The 7,949-nt window shown below is 32.1% G+C and overlaps 1 long non-coding RNA gene across 1 annotated transcript; it reads left to right on the top strand.

Annotated features, from left to right (window-relative positions):
• The first annotated feature begins 1,456 nt into the window (after positions 1 to 1,456).
• On the top strand, positions 1,457 to 7,254 carry LOC107261808. Its single transcript, XR_001535716.3, has 2 exons — positions 1,457 to 1,734; positions 6,596 to 7,254. It is a non-coding gene; the product is annotated as an uncharacterized LOC107261808 (long non-coding RNA).
• Positions 7,255 to 7,949: the final 695 nt, after the last annotated feature.

Below are 7,949 nucleotides of genomic sequence, written 5' to 3'. Positions count from 1 at the left end.
ACATGTAGAGCTAATTAATAAGCTAAAGATTAAGCTAATAATGAGCTAAGAGCTAATGATATGAACTTGAGCTATGAGCATGTGATTAAGAAGTTAGAAATGTGAAAATAAGCTTAAGGAATCAAGCTAACATCTAAATTACTGTAATCTAAGAGCGAGGATGTAAAATTAAACTAAGGAACAAAATGCAATAAATATAAGCTGAAACATTAATTGGAAAGCTTCAGAAATTGATTGTATAAAGTAAATAACTTACAAATGTATTTGAATACGAAGGAACACTTAAGAGCTTTAAACGTATTTTAAACTAATGCCGAGGATTGCTTAACTATACTAAGGATTACCTTTCTAATCTAAGAATTGTTGTTCTAATCTAAATATCTTTCTAATCTAAGGATAAAGATAAAGTTAGAGTTTATAGACTTTGGGTATGTTTTGTATTTGATTGGTTGGTTAGGTGGGTAACCTTTGCTCATTAAGGGGTCCTTGCCTATTTATAGACTTCCATGGCTTGAGAGATGCTATGGCATATTCTTCATCCTTAGCTTGATCCTCAATAACTCCCTACCTGAAGAGCATGTATTGTTGCTTTTCTCATTTTGCAGAAGTTGATAAGGATTTAACTTCCTTGCTCACTTCTTTAGTCTTCCCAACTTCCTATCGATATTGCACTCCACTCCCTGCTTTTGCTCAACTTTCTTCCTCACACAATACAAATATGCTTTTTCTTATTTGGATATGCTTCACTTCCACGCCACTTCCTCATTGGCTGCCACTTGCATTCTTTCCTTTCCACCTCACAAGAACGTGCTACAAGCTACCAGAAGACTCTATAACCGATTTCCATCTCCATGCTTCCTCATTTCTTACATGGCAATAATCCTTAAGAATTTACTCATGAGTTAGAAATCTAGATATGAGCCAAAATTGATGGACTTTAGGATTTGGATCAACATTAAATGGGCTTTCTCTATGGCCCTGGCCGAATTTAATAGGTTTGGGCCAATGCTAAATTTGGGTGTAAACAATTGCTCCCTGCATATAATAAGGTTGAAAGCCTTATTTGTATGAATAGATTTTTCAATAATATTTTTACCTTTTATTTTCATTAAGATAAAAAATAATAGAGAAAAAATTAATTAATAATGAGGTAGTTTAATATTTAGGAATACTTAGAAAATAAAATTTTAGATTTTAAATTTTAAATATCCTTTAAAATACTCCATCAAGAATTAATTCTATAGCCATATAATTTTGTTCAAAATCTTAAAGGATACATCTTATTTTAATTAGAGATGATCCTATTAAAATATAGAAAACCCTTTATTCTCCAATCAAACAGTCCCTTATATCTCCTAACAATTTAATCTAATCCAAACTCTTAAAGAATATATCCTACTTTAAATAGAATTTGTTAAAAACAATCGAATTAAAATAAGGATAAAACCCTTTATTTATTTTCTTCAAACAAACACCACCTTACCAAATTCTACACAAACTAGGATTTCTTCATATTTATAGTTTTGCCACCTTACAAATATCTTCCTCTCACCAAATTTACAAATTCACTATTCTCTTTTCTCATTTCTTTTTCTTTTCACAACCAAGCACCACCAAAACTCTTATCATAGCATTGGCACCCACCACTGAACCCTAACCAACCGTTACCCATCGCCACCACCGATCACAAACCTCCAGTGGTCCTATTTTGTGCAATTGTCTTGAAGAAAGAAGGTATTTATGCAAAATTGAACTATTTTTAACATAATCTTTGATTTTTGTGCACAAAACTTCTGGATTGATGTGTTTGACGATGGATTTGTGATGAACTTGGTTGATTTTGTGAGAAAGATTTAATTTAAACTACTTCATATTTTAGCAATTTATGTAATTTTATCCAAAATAGAGATTTATGCCATAATTAAATCACTGAAATTATAAAAAAATAGTCAAAATTGCAGTTATAATGGTGAACAAGTTATGGATTTGTAAAATTTCTGAAAATTTTAAAATAATGGTTCATTAATTTTAATTATTTACTATTTTTGGTAATTTTTTTATTTTAGCCTGGAAATAAGAATTAGGACAAAATTAAATTATTAAAATAATGAAAATTAATGTGGAAATTAGTTTTCCGGTAATTCTGAGAACTTTGGAATTTTTTAGAAATTTAGGTGAATTAATTCAAATTATTTATTATTTCTAGCATGTTTTAGTATTTAGCCTACAAATAGGAATTAGGCCAAAACATTACTAAAAATAATAAATTAATCAAAATTAATATAGGGAATGATATTTTTTTAGTACCCCTAATTTTACTATGAACATGTAAAGAAAAAAATTAAGAATTTGACTTTAAAATTTTTCAGTCATGAACTTAGACTGAATTAGATATAATACAAATGAAAATTGTTGAATTTGATGGTTTTGACATTTAGGAATGATTGAAATTAATATTTAGTATTTAAAAGTTTCTACCTATGCTAAAATGTCAATTAAAAAAGGATTTTGATGAAAATGGTTTGAGAATAATGTATATGGATTGATTTTAGTTTGAAAGTGTTTATGAATATGTTTGTGGTAGTTAATCAGTGTGTGAGATGTATGTTAGATACTGAGATTTTGGCTAAAATTAACAATAGGTTATTCGGTCTTATGAAATGTGGGTAAAATATGATATTAGATATAAATGTGTATGGAATGGGTGTTTCTTGGTATAAATGATATTTTTCACCTAAAGAATCATAGTTAATTAATTTATTTTGGCAAGTAGTGATATGCCTTAAATTTCTTAATTAAATATGAAACCTTAGAAATGTATAAAATATGAATGAAAGGCTATAGAAATTTTACAAATTTGCATGAATGGAATAAAAAAATCAAAATTGTAATTGGTACCTGACTTTTCTTTCATTAGTTAGACATGTTATCTTAGGCTCTGATTGAGATTTCTTTAAATGTATATGCTCTAGATCCTTTAGGTGCTACTACTAGGAAATATAGAAATTCCTCGACTCTTCAACTTGATGTCTTTGTATTACACTTCTTTTTATTTTGATGTTTTGATTTTTTCTCTACACGATAATCCTGCCCTTCATTCCTTAAGCATTAATGTTACTGTCGCCATTACCACTACAAGCACTTCCACTTTCACTTCTTCACATCATAAGGTAGTGTTTTATACTCTTATTAGAATTTTGCTTAAAAGCCAATAATTTATCTATAAATTTATTTCTTTGATCTTGGCTCCCTTTCTAGAATTATTCTTTGCTCTAGTAGTAAAGATACTAATGCTTCATTTTCATTATTTATGATTGATCCATTATTATTTCTCCTCTAATCTCATATAGCGTGGAGCTCTTATTAGGCAAGAAATTGAATCCTTGGAAAAAATTATAGATAAGTGGCCCTTAGGCAACCTTCCTTTATTGATCCCAAATAATTGACTTAGGATATCAAATTTAGCTGATGATTCGGCCTGCTTAAAATATCAAATTTAGTCATGGAATTGGCTTATCACTCTTTCAATACCAAATCACTACCATTAATGACTTGATTCTATGGCTGTAGTGTCGCCCTTCAATCTTAATCTTACTCCTTCATGTGATCCTTGCCCATAAATTGAGTAAGCTTAAAATCAAAACCATAGTGATGGTGTCTCTTTGGTGATGATTTGAATACATTCTTTCCATAATAAGGCGTAATAACTAATAATAATGCTAATATTTTAGAAAGAACGTGATGGAAACTTATTGTTAGTTTTTATCTCAATGTGTGGGCTCCCTAGATGTTGATTACCTCCTGACTGAATGTTGAAATTGATTCTTCCGTGGAGATGAAGTCTTCTAATGAATTTTCTGCTAACACCCTTTTCAAAGGCTTGTGAATCCTCACCTACTCTAGACTAGTGAATCCCTGATAAAAGTCTTCTTCTTTCATTGAGGAAGTTGCCCCCTGAGCCTCTATATCAATCTTCCTCACTTCTTTTATAGTTGACTTTTGGATGGTGAATGGTAATTTTATAGGATTTCTATAAGGTACTAGAATTTTCCCTACTCTAAAAACTCTCATTTGATACCCTACCATTCCTACTAATCTTGACTCCTCAATGGATTTCTCCTTAGGCAATGTCTTCAATTTCACCCCTCTTCTCTTTGAAGCCCTCTGCCTCTGTAATCTTTCGTTTTATTATGGATGTAATAAATTAAAATGCATGATCATTTAAATTCTAATCTAGATGATTGTGCAGGTAATAAAGGGACCTAGATTGTCTTGGGTTCTTAGCTACGCTGATCTAGTGTTGCCAAATCAATACGTAGAGTTAATTAATAAGCTAAGGATGTAAATATGAGTTGTTAGCATACAAATATGAGCTAAGGATGTGAACTTGAGCTATGACCATGTTAATAAAAAGTTGGGACTGTGAAAATAAGCTTAAGGAATCAAGCTAAAGCTAAATTACCATAAGCTAATAGCGATGATGTAAAATGTAAGCTAAGGAACAAGATGTAATAAATATAAGCTGAAACAGTAACTCGAAGCTTTTAGGAATTTAATTACATATAGTAAATGACTTATAGATGTAATATAAAATGTAAGCTAAGGAACAAAATGTAATAAATATAAGCCGAAACAATAACTCGAAGGTTTTAGGAATTTAATTACATATAGTAAATGACTTACAGAAGTAATTACATGCAGAAGAGCACTTGAGAGATTTGAACGTACTATAAACTAAAGCTAAGGATTGCTTGTCTGTACTAAGGATTACTTTTCTGATTTAAGGATTGTTGTTCTAATCTAAGGATAGCTTTCTAATCTAAGGATAAATATAAAGATAAAGTTTATAAACTCTAGGTCTGTTTTTGTATTTGATCGGTTGGTTGGGTGGGTAGCCCTTGCACACTAAGGGGTCCTTGCCTATTCATAGACTTCCATTGCTTGAGAGATGCTCTAGCATATTCTTCATCCTTGGCTTGGTCCTCAACTGACTCCCCACCTTGAGAGCACGTATTGTTGCTTTTCACATTTTGCACATATTGATAAGGATGTAACTTCCTTACTCTTCTCAACTTCCTGTCCATATTTCGCTCCACTTCCTGCTTCTGCTCAACTTCCTTCCTCACACAATATAAACGTGTTTTCTCTTCCTTGGATATGTTTCACTTCCATACAACTTCCTCCTTGGCTGCCACCTGCATTCCTTCCTTCCCACCTCACGAAAACATGCTTTAAGCTTTTAGAAGATTTTCTAACTAACTTCCACTTTCCTACTTTCTCATTTTTCACATGTCAATAATCCTTAAGGACTATTAAACTAATTCCTGGACAGTGGCTGAAGATTTGCTCATGGGTCAGAAATTTCAGGGCTAAATTCATGGGCTTCAAGATTAATGAGCTCTCTCTACGGGCCTAGCCAAATTCAATGGGCTTGGGCCAGTGCTAAATTTGGGTATAAACAAGAACATAAAAGGAGGGATTTAAAGATAACTTAGAAAAATTAGGAGTTATGAGTAAAAAGGATGCACATGATTTGATGAAAGGAACAACCAATGTAAATTAGACATAGTTAATAACAATATCTTTGAAACATTCAATTTAAGCATTCTAGATTCAAGGCAAAATCCAATAATGTCTATAATGGATGATATAATAGTGTAGGAATGAACATGTTAACTAATAATAAGATGTTGGTTGATAAATGGTTATCTGAATGGAGTCTTGTTTCTCTGAAGTAAATAATAACAATATAGGAAATGCCTTTGGTTATTGTGTGATTTTAATATTATAGTTGGTTATGAGATAAATGATGGAGATGATAGACATACTTTCTATTTGATAAGAGGCTCTACACATGTAGGGCATAGGATCTTACTGGAATCCCAAGCCCTCACGCAATGTGCCTTTCACCATGCCAAGATAGACTATATTTCTAAAAAATTAGCCATTAGTATCATAAGTTAAGTTATACTAAGTCCTATAAACATGCAATGCAACCAATGCTAAGAAAAAATTCATGAAACATGATGACTATGCTACAATTGAACCTTCGCCTATAACTAGAATGCCTGCCAGACCGAAGGCTAAGATAATTAGAAGCAAGGGTGAGATTAATAAGGGTTCAATTTCAGGGAAGCTATCAAGGAAAGGAAGAAATTAACATGTAGCATTCGTAAAAAAATAGGTCATAATAGAGTAAGTTGTGTTTTCAAGGGCTCACAATAATATCTCCATCTGCTTTTATTATGATTTTTTTATAGGAATTTTTATATGTGTTCATTCTAAGCCTTGCTTGTATTTTTGCAAGGAACCAATTGTAAGCACACTAACTACATGAGCCCCTTCATAAACTATTAAATGAAAGGGCAACTAGAAGGTAAATGCATCAGCCCCTTCAGATACAGTGATTACTAAGTCATTAGGAAGTAAATGGTTTAAACGACCTAGAGGTATAATAAGGTGATATGGGTTATACATTAATGAAAAAACAGGCAACATGACAATAAATGTGAGCAATGTGATTATTATCTTTAAATATTAGTATATTGACTTTTTGGTTATTATGAATATAATTTTATTATTATTCTTTTTGCAGCTTGGGATGGAAATTGAGAGAGTTGTGTATGACAGTTTTGTAAATATAACTAAGACAGTTAGTATAAATCCAAGATTTGCAATTCCTAATGAAAGATAATTGAGGAGAGTGAGGCTTTCTTCCAAAACCTCTAGCAGTAGAGGATCAAGAAAGATTGTGTTTAAAGGAGATGGGTATAAGGTCACTTATCCTACTAACCTACCTTTTAAGGCTTTAGGGTTGTAGTGGCAAGGCCAACCATGTATAGCCACAAGACAGCTTGAAGAAGGAAGAGAACACATGATAGAAAGGATTCAATAGAGATCCAAGTTTGATGCAGTCATTTTTAATTGAGATTGTGAAATGAGTGGTAAGGGTATGTAATGGCTCTAGTTCATTTTTGGGCGTAGTTAGTTCATATAGGAACTTCATAGTACTTATTTTTGTGACTCTAGTTCCTTATGAACTAAATGATTGATTTTTGTGTTATAGGCAGCAAATTTAGGACATGTTAATTTTGTATTTATTTTGATAAACTCGTTGTCTAAGCTCAAGTGTGAGCATACATGGTCACTAGTAGTAATTCCAACAAGTGACCATGTTTGATTTTGTGACTTTCGTATCATTAATAGGTTAGTAAGATAATGAATGAAATCCATTTTCCTTTCAAGGAATATAAATGCCATGTATTGCTTTTTATTAAAGCTTTCTTATTTTTCAGTTTCAAGCTTATTTGAGTAGACAACTAAGATATTATAATGGCTATATATGCCCATCTAAGTTAAATGCTAAATCTGTTAAATTTCATGCTCTTCAACTGCCTCGGCTCTTCTTTTACCTCATCAAGCTCATAGGACATATAACCCCTACAATTTGAATTGTTTTTTCTCAACAACTCTATATTTTGCTTAAGGATCAACTTCTTATCTTGTGTTAACCATTAATCACATGTTTACCTCTCACTAACATCTCTTCATCTTACCAAGTAAAATGCTCACACCTTTTAGTTTTTTCTTACTGGCTCTAGTTTTAGAGTTTTCCATGAAAGATTATGTTATTATTTTGATAGTTATTGTTTATTTTCATCTTTCCTACTATGTCGAGGACTAGAGCAATTGTAGCAACAATAACCTAATAGACCTAAGATGAGGTCTCTATCCAGTCTGTCCCACCAGCACCTACATGAGAGACCAAGAGGCACGGTAGGGATCAACCTGTAGCTCTATAGACTCAAGGCGAGGGTCAAAAGGTACTTGGTGCTAGGGAAGTGCCTCTTGATGCTTTAGTAGTTGGTATGGGGTCAACGAGCCTTATAACAGCTTTTAGTTCATCAACAACAATAGGCTACATAAAGTTTTAGTACCCGCATAAGCAG

Source organism: Ricinus communis, chromosome 10 (assembly GCF_019578655.1).
Source record: "Ricinus communis isolate WT05 ecotype wild-type chromosome 10, ASM1957865v1, whole genome shotgun sequence".
In the NCBI taxonomy this organism is placed as follows: domain Eukaryota; kingdom Viridiplantae; phylum Streptophyta; class Magnoliopsida; order Malpighiales; family Euphorbiaceae; genus Ricinus; species Ricinus communis.
This window is presented reverse-complemented; position numbering and strand designations above follow the sequence as displayed.